Below are 13,703 nucleotides of genomic sequence, written 5' to 3'. Positions count from 1 at the left end.
CAGGTTCAACAAGCTTGAGGCTACACGATTAATGATTTATAAGTGTAAAAATGAACTGGATAACCTTGTAACCGCAAATCTTCTCTCTCTGTGAGGGCAGACAAGCACTGATGCTACACAGACACACAAGCAGTGCTTCAAAGCACCTGAGCAGGTTTGTTTCAGCTCTGATGTTTACATTAAACAACACACACACACACACACACACACACAGTATCAGCCTGAGCAAACATACGGCTCACCAGCTAACCGCGTTACGCTCGTATATAATCTCCTAAAACACACACAGGCTAAGTGTCAGCGCTAACACTGCTGCGGGGAAATGCTTGTGCATATTTGAACACAAACTACATTGTGTAGCCTGCAGGAACACTTTCTCAAACGCTCAGGCGAGTTCCTCCAGCTTCTGTGAGACATGAGAGACGAGGAAGAGTATAAACAGGTCCTGGATGGGAGCGAGGAGCCTCACAAACCCTCAGATGCTGTTTCTCGCACACATCCAGTCCATGCAGACGCCAGGGGTCGCCAACAGACAGACCTCTGACGCTGTGGAATAAATAAATGTTTGCTAATTGAATCTCATTTGTATCAGGCACATTCAGGTCAGCTCAGAAGAGCGCCATGAGTTGATACGGTTGTTAAGTTCAGACGTTTCAAGGCTGAAATGTGAAGTTTATCGTTTTATAAAACCTTTTGTTTTGGTGAAAAACCTGCATCTGAACTGTAAATCATGCTTTTCACAGTCATAGTAGTTTTATATGAGCATGTCTTAAAAAAGATGTTAAAAAGGCTTAAATTTGAGCTTAAATATCCTGCACATACCCCGGTCTGGTAAAACCCCTTCAGTTTGTTTTTCTGTATAATTGTCCGGACATCAGCTGGTGAGGAGGGTTTATTACTGGACCTCAGGCAATTTTAGATGAAGACTACTGGTCTGTGCGGTTATTTAAAATTTTACTTCAAATGCTAGTCACATACTGCCAGCCAAAAAAAAAAAAAACATATTATAAATATTGCATTTAGCAAATGTCTAAGTTGATAACAGCATTATTATTATTATTATTATTATTATTATTATTATTATTATTATTAGAGAAACTATATTTATTTTTATTTTAAATATTTATTTTATATATTTTACATTTTATTATTAATGTTACTAATATTTAATAATATAATATTAAAATATTATAAATAAATAAAAATAGATGAGAAACATTTTTTGTGTTATGTTATTGTTATTAGTATTATTAACAATAATAATATATTTTAAGAAATGTTAATAATAAGAAGAAAAACATCTAGTAAAATTTGACATTTAATTTTATATAACATTTTACAAATACATATACATACATATACACACACATATATATATATATATATATATATATATATATATATATATATATATATATATATATACACACACACACACACACACACACACACCTTTATTAATATATTAGTAGTAGTACTAAAAGAGGAACATTATTTTCCTCTTATTTTTATACATAATGTTATATAATATTAGTACTATTATTATTTCTATAATAACATGACAATACACTTTTTTTATTAGTAGTAAATATTACTATTTCAAATTGTATTAAAATGTAATTCTACCCGTGTGCAATATTTGTAACATTTATTATTACAGTTAAATAGTATATTGCAGTTATTTGTTAGAAAAATAAATCAATCATCAGCCAAAGTTTAAACAGGACAGTTTTAGTAAGAATGACATAAAACAATAAGCCCAGTTTTCTGACGTTTCATTTATACTCTTCACAAGTCGACCTACAAATGGTTTATTATTTCCACATGAAACTGGTTGAAGAGTCTTAAGTGCACGACAGAGTCTGTGGTATTAAGATGAAACTCCAGGATGTGGCCTTTTCCCTCTCAAAACGATGTACTTTCCCATCACCAGCACTAACTTTCAGTGCAAATCTCAAGCACGCAAACTGATATTCAGCCTCCGTTTCATGCTCAGCCACAGTGAGCCGTTCCTGAACAAGCTCGGAGCCAAAGTACGTACGGATCGGTACACAGAAAACTGACAGCCGTCCAAACACAATGGGCCTGCGGGGTCCACATCAGTGAGCCACTCACAAACATCAAGTCCCTTCTCGTCTCTCTGTGCTTCGAGACGCAGATTAATAAAGACCTGGGCCACAGAACCTGTCTGCGCTGGATGGCCATGTGGACCCGCTCCTCCCAAGAGAGCTGGACTCAAGGAAGTCATAAATACTCCTTTGACCTCTCAAACATGGGAACTGAAAGCTAGCTGGGAGCAGGGGATACTCACGCAGTACACACAACCCCGGAGGCACAGCCGTCTCTTCAAGGGAACTGCTATAAAATCATTCAACATCGCTGGGAATCCCAGCCTGGGATTTAACCGTGAGCTTCCCCGAGCTAGAGTTTCCACTGACGCACATTAGCACACAGAACCACGGAGACACGGACTCGTGCGAACATTCAAGAAGGTGCAGCTATGGTTTATAGTAAATGAAGTCTGTCCTGTGACTTCTGGAACATGAACATCTTCAGATCTGTTGCTATACGTACAGTGCATTTGTTCGGAAGAGCTTTTCTAATAACAAAAGTCATTTACATATCGAAATGATAAAGATACAGTAGCATAGAGAGCAGATTTCATTCTAAGGGTCAGTGAGAAGGTGAAAACTTGTTACATATTTTTCTACAAAGAAATACTGACTAATACTGAAAATAAGCAAAACTAAATGCAGGTTCTTTGCCTCTGATGCCATTTCCTCTCTAGCAGTATCTATTGATTTAGTCACCGACAATAAGAACTGTTTGGGGTTTATTGTGGGTTCAGGTGAAGTAGCATCACAGCTGACGTGAGTAAGTATCATAAGACCACATAGAGAGCAAGTGTGAGCGTCATCCCAAGCATAACTGGAGCATCGATTCCTTGCATTTCTCTAAAAGATAAATGAAAACTTTGGATCATTAGGAAGCTGTACACTGCAGCACACAATGAACAACTGGTGAAGAAAAAGACTAGACTTTAAGTGTTAATACAGAAGATCTGATAAAAAGCAGGTCAGAGTTCATGTGGTCACGGATCAGAGGAGGAAAGACCATCTATCTGCTTGTAAGCGAGATAGCGAGAATGAGCGATCTCGATGGACTTTATAAATCGCCATTAACAGTGAAGCATCCATTTAGCACGCCTCGGCACAAAATTGAGCTAGTTGGGATACTGTATGCTAACGATAAGAAGCTCAATAAATGATAACTGTGACTATGATGTAAGCGGTCGTGGTTGCCGAACAAATGCACTTATTAAACCGCTGTTGTTTTGATAACGAAACATTATTGCAATTTGTAATAAGAATTACTATTAGGAATTTTACTGCTCAAATAGTTTAGTTTTTGACAGTTTCTGCAAGTCTTTGATATTAATTTATATATTAAATAGCCTATAATAAATCAGTACACTAGAAAATTTTAACTAAAAAAAAATAAAAAAAAATAAATAAAAAAAAAGCTTTTGGCTTCTGAGGCAACAAGAGGGCACATTGAGCAAAATAACATGCACGTTTCTTCAAAGCATAATAAAATAACACGACTATCTTTGAAAAAAGTGCATAATGTTTAAAACAAGGTTTATAAACCTTATATGATTAATAAATTTGCTTAAACGATTAGAAACAAAACAGCATTATGTATGAATGTATAGTTTAATACAAAGGACTGAAAACCAATCACAAAGAGTACTTTCTTCATTTAAAAGCTTGAGATGCAACGTTTTGGCATTCGAATGTGGATTTTTATTTTTAATAATTCGACGAATATTCAAAATTCTATTTTTTTTTATTATTTTTTTTTTTTTGACAGCCCTCCTAGACTAGGTAAAATAAACCATGCGTCCATATTCTATTGATTTGTGTTTATTTGTGAAAGTGCAATACATGAAATGTAAAAATACATCTCAAATTTCTCAAACAATCTTTTTGATTCTAATTTTGAGCAAACAAAAATGTATGTTTAACCATTATACATGTTGAAATGTGACGAAAATATTTCTTTGACTAAAACTACACTAAAATGCTCAAAATTTACCGAAATATAACTAAAATTTGACAAACAAAAACAGGACAAGCAGTAAAATATGATAACTAAATAAAAATGGCAGACAAAATCAACACTACATGGAGGTCACATTTATAAAGAAGTCTTAAAGGTACAGTAGCCAAAAAAAGGAGATTTATAATACCTGGTTATAATACCTGGTTCTTTCCATCAAAAAGTGGCTCATTCACAGTACCAAACCTTTCCCTAGCAACTAACCTGTTGTTGCACACAAGAGATCGTTTTCCAGGGATCTCTAAAACGTGACATTTCCATCACCGAGCTAAGTTGCAAGCTCAACTGATTTGCATCCAAATGGAGCTGATAAACTCAACGTGGACATGGTCAGATTGAGAGTAAACACAAAGCTGCTGTCTGAACTACAACTGAAGCAGAAGTGAAGTTTGCAGCTTGCAGGCAGATGTTGCCACTATAAAAAATAAGGAGTAGATAACAAATGTTGCATCTCTAAAAATCACACAGCAAGAGGCTGAGAGCTGTCAAAGTTTTGATTAGTGAAGTCCTGACCGTACTGGAAGGCACAGGTGGGTGTACGTATAACTCATACAGAAGGGGCAATCAAAAAGCAAAGACCTAGACACCAGGACAAGAAGGAATAAACTGAGGTTTGTGGGAATAAACGTGAAGGCTAGCAAGGGTTTCTGTCAGAGCTAGGTTTGGCCTATATTGGTGCTTTTCCACTGCATGCTACGGTTCGGCTCGGTTTGCGTTTCCACTGCAGTTAAGTAGCACTTTAGAATGGGAAGAATTATAGACATGTTGTTATAGTTGCGCTGCCTTCTGCATGGTCCAATCAAACTCTTGCTAGATCCGCTCCTCGGATATCAATGAGAGGAACATCTCCACTTCCTCAACAGACCGCGAAACAGCCATTATTTTATTGTTTAAAAAAAGTTCCACTCGTTCGAGACTATTGCATTTGTTCCAAAAAAGTTGTGTTCGATCCTCACTGGCAATGCTGATTTAATCTAGCAGGTCTAATATCACTTGTCGCAAGTTCAATGGCGCAGGTAGTGGCGAGTATCTCTGACCAATCAGTGATCAGCAGCATTTAAACACATCATGTTTTGGTAACCGATATGGCTCACTTGGTACCTCAGCCTAGGTGGTGCTGAAAAAAAGTACCAGGTACTGTAGATAATGGAAAAACAAAGTAAAGCGAGCCGTGCCGTACCATGCAGTGGAAGAGTGCCTTATGAGGTGCTTTCTTGTGGATCAAGCTAATCGTATTTCACAACCCAAGCCTGGTCAACCACCTGAGGCAAGGGTGTCAAGTTCTGCTCCCAGAAGGCCACAGTGTTGCAAAGCTTAACCTGAGCCCCAATTAAGCATGCCTATGCCAAACAATGAAGGTCTTGAGGATTATAGACAGGTGTGCTAGAACAGGGTGGAACTGAAATCTGTTGGACAGTCACCCTCCAAGAGCAGGATTCACCAGAGGGTTTCACCAACCCTGTCCCTGGAGGGATACCATCCTACAGAGTTAAGATCCTACCTGAACCAAACACACCTGAACCAGTTTATCAAGGTGTTCAGGATTACTCCGTAGCACAGTCGGAACTGAACTCTCTAGGATGGTAGCCCCCCAAGAGCATCACATAGAGATTACCTTACAATTTCCCTGCAATACTACAGAGCATCTTAAAAGTGAGGTCTACACTGTTAACCGACTGCAGCAAACTTTCCCTGCATTCACTTCTTGTCACATGACCTTTGACCCAAGCAACTGTGGTCTATGCCCTACTGGGTCACCTGCCCCTATTAAACTCCAAAAGAGACAACTTTACGCATCTAGAGTACCTGGGTTTATCATAAAACCTATCTTTTGGCTGACAAAATTACCCAGTGGAAATGTAACAAGCTAATTAGCGCAATGCGATGAGGACCTGTCCCATACTCTCAATGCGTCTCAATTCTCTGAAAGACAGTAGTAACTTACTCCCACTCTCTCTCTTCCTCTCCTGTCTAACCACAATGTTTCCACTCGTTCTGCCAACCTCCGTAGTGCAGACAAAAACAGAGGGAAGGGGAGCAGAGAGGAACAAAAGATGCAAGATATGATAAAGTGTTAGTGTGTGTGTGTGTGAAGCATTATTTTAATTTTTTGTGGCTGCAATCGTTTGGGGATCAGCTCGCAAACCCTGATCACATCACGTTCCGAGCAGAATGGAAAGATGCTCGTCGGCTCTAGGCCAGATGTTTTCACACCGTTTCCGGTTTGCTCATCTTTGGTTTTCTCTTTATGAATCGCTCTCAGATTTTTTCCACTCGTCCATTATCCCCGTTCTTTCTTCTTTCTGACTTCCTGTCTCCGGCTCTCTTTCCGCATGCGTGTCTTCTGTGAGCCGTGTCCTTGCTGTTCTGCTGATAATTCGGTTTCCATTTCTCAGAGATGGGCGGGGAATGAAGAGACGAGTAGAAGAGGATGGAGAGAAAGAGAGAGTGTGCGTCCAGTGTGGTTTGTGATGACACCATATTAGGACACAGTGATGAGCCCAAGGATACTGCTCAAGTCCCACCCCCACCATCTCACTCGCTTATTCTCTCTCTTGCTCAATTCAATTTTAAGCTTTAATGGAATGACATATTTGTTTGGTCAAAAGAAATGACATTAAAAAACAAGATAAGCGATGAAATATTAAACAAGTACAGGCCACAATAATAAATTAATTCGCTGAACAAATGATCAATATACTAAATCTAGCACTAAAAACTATTTTATTAAAATAAAGAAGCTCTTGCATTTCTCCCTCCATTAAAACTCTGTTGTTATGGTTAAAATGCTGAAATGAGCCCAGGGAGTGCAAAGGGGGTCCCTCTCTCTTCTCCATTGGACTCAATCATGCCCCCTCGTTCTCTCTGGTGTCAAGCATACAGGATGACGCACAGGGTGAGCGAGATGCGTCATACTGACACACAAGGACCTACAGCAATGTCCCTCAGATGAACAGTGGCCGAAACGAATGACACACATACTTTTCTCTTCCTAAGACAAGCACACAATAGTTTGCTGAATCACTGATACATTAAACCATATCCTGTCCCGAGAGCACATTATCATCCCATAGCATGATTGGGCATGCTGCCTTACAAACACACACACACACACACACACACACACGGTACCTGATGACCACCCGAAGAAACCACTCTGAAATCAAGAGCACTTAACTGTAGAAATGCAACATCTATGAATCATAAATCAATTATCTCTTATCCCATGTTCCCCTTCTTAAGTATTTAGGCAAATTTAAATATATGCATTTGGCAGAAACTTTTATCCAAAGAGACGTATATTGCACTCATATCTTAGTACTCTCATCTCCGTTTAACACATACAACTGTAGATCCATTTTTGCAGAATACCAAAAATGCTTCCAAAATTTGGACTGAATGAAGCAAACATTTAATTAAAATTGTTTTTATTTAATTTTTTCATTATTGTATCAAATGAGGACAGGCCATATTATTCTAATGTTTTTATATAAAGCTAAAGCCAGCACCATGCAAAATAAAGCAAACCTATTTAAATTTAAAATCATCATGAAAAGCATTATTACTTAACTAAAAAAGTTAAATCTTAAAAATTACTAAGCCGAAAAATATAAATATTATGAAAATAAATTCAAATTCAAATATGAAGTGGTCCATCAAGTTGCAGATATCAGTGTCTAATTCTGCTCCCCAAGTTGCATTACAAAAGTAGCGTCACTTTCCCATAATGCACTGCAGTTAACTATCCTTATCCCATGCGCTGGTTTCACACTGAGCCAGGATGCGTGAACACTTTTTTTTCTTTCGTTGAAATAACATTTCTTCTTTTGTGTACATTAGGATTGTATCTTATATTGTTTAATGTTTATAGCATTATTTCAGAATCATGTGCGTCACCATGATGGTGTTTAGTGTTTGTGTTGAATGAGACTGACACCTTCTCTATATATACCTTCTCAGCTCGTGGAAGAGTTGTTCATGATGAGCACTCATTCATCATGGGACTCTCTCAACACCACCGGTTTTTGGTGGTTATGATTACAATTGTTAAAAACAGATATTAGTGCTGCAATATGCTGGTTTATTAACATAACATCAGTTAATGAAATACAGGGTATTTTTTTATTGTTAATTTAAGTCAACTCTTTAAAATCTAAAATGTTGCTAACATATTTTTAATGGGGATGTTCTGGCAACCACAGATTTTTTTTTTTTTTTTTTTTTACAGTGCAGCTTTGTGTGTCACTGCTGGGAATCTGGCACACCAGATCTGATGCTACAGCCCTGCGTATGTGGGCAGGTGTGACAAGATGCAAACATGAAACACGTCATGCAACTCGCACTGAAGGTCACAGTGTGTGTGTGGAGACAGTCTCCAGCCGGAGTCAATGTCCTGTAGTAGCAAATGTGTAATGCATGCATTGAACAAAAATAAAAACTGAGACAACACACACAGAGGCATGTTTAAAATGATAGTTCACCTTCAGCTGCTGATCCCCATTGACTTCCATAGTATGGAGAGAAAAAAAAAAAAAAAAAAAAAAAATTATATATATATATATATATATATATATATATATATATATATATATATATAACCAGAATAAAAAGAGACACAAAATTACACAAAAAGAATGACACAAAACTGTAAAATGTTTAAGGAAAATATGTACTAATAAAATAAAAAATAAAATAAAAATAAGAATTACACAAAATGTGTAAAACGTAATTCTTAAATTGACTAAAATACAAATGAAATAAAAATAAAACAAAACAACAATTACATAAAACATTATTCAAAAAAAAAAGTTTAGGTAAAATATATACAAATAAAATGTAATTATTAATAAGTAAATTACACAAAATATAATTCTGAAAAGTTTTAGTGCAATTAAAATTTAAAGGGTTAGTTCACCCGAGAATGAAAGTTCTCAACAATCAGCAGAAGTGAAAAAAAAAATTATTACGGTTGAAATCTGGATATTTATTCTTACAAAAATGCATGAATTCGCTACATGTGGCTTTACTCACCCCCCGGAGCCCTGCTGCTTTTTGTGGTGCAAATTTTCTTTCTATGTTTCTCGTCAGTTATTTTACCTACGGATCACTGTTTTTCCTACAGATTTCTGCTCATTTGAAATCGGATACAGATAAAGTAGCAGTAAGTGTGTTTACATACACACTTTTTGCTTCCATCAGAATGAATTCATTCTGATTGACGAATCCGAACGTATTGTTCACATGAACTGTAAATCAAGACATCGGGTTAATATGCGTGTTTACATTTCACAAGCTTCTGATCGGATTTACTCTTTTGACGTGCACACTCCAGGAATATACAGTTTCCCGCTGCTGTTTTTTCAAAAGCACACATACATTTATCTACTTCGGGTCCTAATTAGTTGACGACCAGTATATGAACTGTTGTGCTACTAAACTTTACTTTAGCAAAAAAAAAAACATTAAATAAATAAATAAAAATAGTAAAAGCGCCTCTTCCCGCATGCAAAACTAGACATATGTTGAGTCTTAAATGAGGACTGGTGGGACGTGATCGTGTTCCACTTCACATACGCTGAAGGAAAGGGGAGAGTTATAATAACAGGACACTTATGACACTTTGTTCACCAGGAAGAACACCTCATTCTGCGCGTCATACGTCATTACGCTATTTCTACGTCACTGCGCATGCGCAGTACTTTCCAGTTTCGGTTTTCAATCCGATCAAGTGTTTACATGTCCTCTCGCTCGGATTACAAAAGGGATAAACCAACCCTTACAATCCGATCGAAATTTTAGTCGGATCGAGCCAATTCAATCCGATTGACGTGTTTACATGTCACATTTTTATTCTGATTGTACTTCTAGTCCTGTTACGATCAGATCAGAAGGGTCCATGTAACGCAGCTACTTTAAGATTAAATTTGTTTTAACGCATTATTAAGAGAGCGACTGTATGTGAATAAGTGTTGTAGTACGTGTTTAAATCATGCTTTCAGCTGAACATAACTATATCTAGAAGGAACAAACAAATTCCTTGAGAACTATAACTTCCTGTTTATGACCACTGCCGTCGTCATAGCTTTCACATTCGCTCTGATTTGACTGATCCTTCTTTATCAAGCTAGCTAAATGTTTAACGTGTGAATTTTTACTAAATATGCAGTTATATGATAGAGCGATGGTGGAGCACTCTTGGAGCGAGTGAAAACCAAGACGCTCTGACTTTTAAAAAATAATCCACTCCTCGCTCCAGTCAGAATAACACCGCTCCACTCACATACTCTGATTGTGAGTAACTTGCTGTCATGACAGATCTATTTCAGAACCAGCCGCTATCAAAATAACATGGCTGCGGGCGCAGGCCAGATATTATTGCTGGCGGGCCAGTTTTGGCCACAGGCCCCTGTTGCCGACCACTGATTTATTGGAGCATTTATTGTACGACTTTCTCACAGCGCATGCTCCATAATACACACACTTTCACACGCACACACACAACATGACTCTGACCTCTGCCTACAGGAAGGTGTCTTATCAAAGTAATTCCCTGACCTGTTCACAGGCAACGCAAGGCCAAAGCCTGGCAAACACACAAAACCAACCAGCTGTGTCAACACACACTCTGCAGTGCTGCGGTGATGTAAAAGCTGAGCCTCAAGAAACTGAGAAAATATCTGGAGCTGAAATATGCCTTCAGTTTCAGAGGATGAGTTAGTGAACATGCCAGGGCATGAATCTCCAGAAAAAGAGTTAGATTGTTTAGATTAGTAAAAAACAGGTCATGACATCACCTGACAAGACTGTTACCCAAAATCGCAGTCAAGAGCTTTAGCTCAGGGCAGATGGGAATCTTAAAACATGAGGGGGGGGGGGGGGGGGGGTGTCTGTAATCTATCTTTAAAGTTTACCGGCTGCCAGAAGATGACACAGAAGTTAACAGAGCTAATTCTAAGTTTAAAGCAATGGCCTGGAGTTTGGAGAGTTTTCTATACAGAATTGAGATGTGAAATTGTTTTTTTTTCTGGTCAAAACAGGTCTGTTGAAAACAGTGTATTGATTTATGAAGCACAGCGCGCACAGAAGCCACTTTCAAATCAAACATCTTTCTGTTGGTGGACGTGGCGGATTTGAACTAAACGCCTTGCGCAATCTGCGCAGAGAAATATTTATCCCAAACCCAGACTGGATTTCACCCACAGATATTCAACAAAAAAACTCCAACCTCAACAAGCACATAATAAAACCTAATGGCCTCATTCATAAACTACAAGCACAACATGCAATTTCTAGTTCATAAAACATTCAGATTTAATGTGACCATTCATCTAAGAATGTTTTGAACATTATGAACGATTAAAATTCTTCTTAAGAATGAGACCCATTTACACGCTCCACGATAATCTCTGATTTCTGAACGAATCTTTTTTTTTTTTTTTTTACTGGTTCTTTGGATGTTGACTGAATTGACTCAAAGCTTTTGCACATCGCTTGAGTACAACTTTGCAAAACAAAGGTACGTGGTAGTTGATACATATAATTCATAAACAATTAAGCAATTTTAAAAATCACATGTGCAAGACTTCTGATAAACCTGTGGGACTGATTTACTTTTTTGAAACAAAGTGGCAAATGAACTGATTCACTACAATAAACACTAAAACCTTTTTTTTTGTATGTAGCATGCATACTGAGTGACTAATGTAAGCGTTTAGTATGCAAGGAAAACCCTAAGTACCTACATTAGCAGAGAAGAATTTTATATAGCAGATTATACTGAGAAATACTATTTCCCATAATGCAGCAGACTTTTGAACTTCCCCTTCCAGACGACTGAAAATCTGGATTGTCATCATTTAAGGCTAAATAGGAATATAACAAAAACCTTATTAAAATGTTTTAAGAGCTGCACAAATAAAATTAATGCCATATGAGCGGCAATGTCTATGATAACATAAAAGCATGATTTACAGTTCAGAAGCAGGTTTTCATAAAAAAAAAAAAAAACTGAAAAAAGTTTTATAAAATGATAAACTTTACATTTTTGACTTTTGTCAATTACTACACATTAAACAATTATCAGTCAATTATTATATGAACATACTAAATAAATCTTAATGTCTTAATTGTTTGGATCTTAAGCTTCATTAGCTTCTTGTTGATCCACCGTCTCACGTTTACAGTTGCATGTTTGATGATCAAAAATACTGGTGATTTTTTGATTTGGTCTGAACAAAAACAGCAGACGGGCTTATTGAAAATGGCAGAAACAGAGCAGTAGAACACAAAGCATCACAGCAGCTTTGACTTAGAAATGTGCAGCACTCGTATTTAAATCATAGTCTTTTGAAGTTTAATCGTCAAATTCAGCCATATTGTAATTCTTGTCTTTCCATCTCTAAATTGAAGACCTCCTGAAATCATAATTAAGACTTTCTGGCCTTAAACTTCATACAACTGAGTAGACTTTAAGACTTAAGGACCCAGGGAAACCCTGTAAAGTGACTTGAATTACATTCAAGGTACACATTTTATTAATTCCTGATTTCCCTGGGAATCGAACCTATGACCTTGGTGTTCCTTGCATCAAGCAGGATAGCGTGAACTCTCTAATGGTTTTCTATTCTGCCCTCCTACTGTCCTGTCTACATAAAAGGCAAAAAAGCCTAAAAATATATTAAAATATATAGTGAGCTAGTTTTCCATTCCAAAAGTCTTCTATACATAGAACAAACTCATTTTGGGAAAGACGAACCAGATGTGTGTTTACACGTTCGTTTCTTTAGTGATTTCAAATTCACGTCAAAAATGTCTTCTACACCTCATTAATCAAAACCAAGACATAAGGGATGTCGAAAGACAGACGTCTAAAGCCTCAAGGCTGTGTGTATCTGCACACGCATACAATTGTTTTGTGGCTGAAGTTTCTCGACCGACTGGACAAACCCGTCCATCTGAACCCGCCTCGTGACCTCAGAGTAACAGTATGGCATGAGTAAGAGAGGAATGAGGACAGACAACATAGACTCTCCAGGACATTAGCGTTCAGTGCAAAGACTTCGGCTCAAGCTCTGTGCCCTTATACTGAGGGCATATGTATATGACACAAAAACTATGCAAAAATGTGACCGTTTACACATGTCTACACGACTAAATGGAGGAAGGGAATTTCTTTCCCAAATAAAGAGCGCGTCTGTATCTCCTGACACAAGTGTGTCCAGCAGGGTTGGGCTCCTTATCTACAAGAACAGACTTCCATCTGCTCCACCAACAACACAACTTGCACTGGGAGTTTGGCTGGCTCATATAGCTTTATGGCTAATATGTATTGTTACTGCGATATAAAATGTCAACCATAACAGCTTTTTTTTTTTTTTGTCATGTATACCTGGACATGTAAATAAGTTGGCGTGGTTAACTCACAATGCAGCACACGTGAGACTGTCAAAGAAACATGGACAAAGATGAACCAACAGATCAGAAGAATCCACAAAAAGGATTAGTCGTGACGAGTCGAAAATGGCCTTAAATAATGTAGTTATTGGCAGCTTTCCACCTCTTATGTGTGCAGTTAATTTTTA

At 37.4% G+C, this 13,703-nt stretch overlaps 1 protein-coding gene across 2 annotated transcripts in view; it reads right to left on the bottom strand.

The window, feature by feature from the left end:
* LOC127943078 (adenylate cyclase type 9-like) overlaps nucleotides 1-13,703 on the bottom strand; it is a 28,415-nt gene that overhangs the window by 9,651 nt on the left and 5,061 nt on the right. The gene's annotated exons all lie outside the window — the stretch shown is intronic.

Source organism: Carassius gibelio, chromosome A22 (genome assembly GCF_023724105.1).
Source record: "Carassius gibelio isolate Cgi1373 ecotype wild population from Czech Republic chromosome A22, carGib1.2-hapl.c, whole genome shotgun sequence".
Classification (NCBI taxonomy): Eukaryota; Metazoa; Chordata; class Actinopteri; order Cypriniformes; family Cyprinidae; genus Carassius; species Carassius gibelio.
Note: the sequence above shows the minus strand (reverse complement) of the source record. Positions and strands in the feature narration are given on the sequence as shown.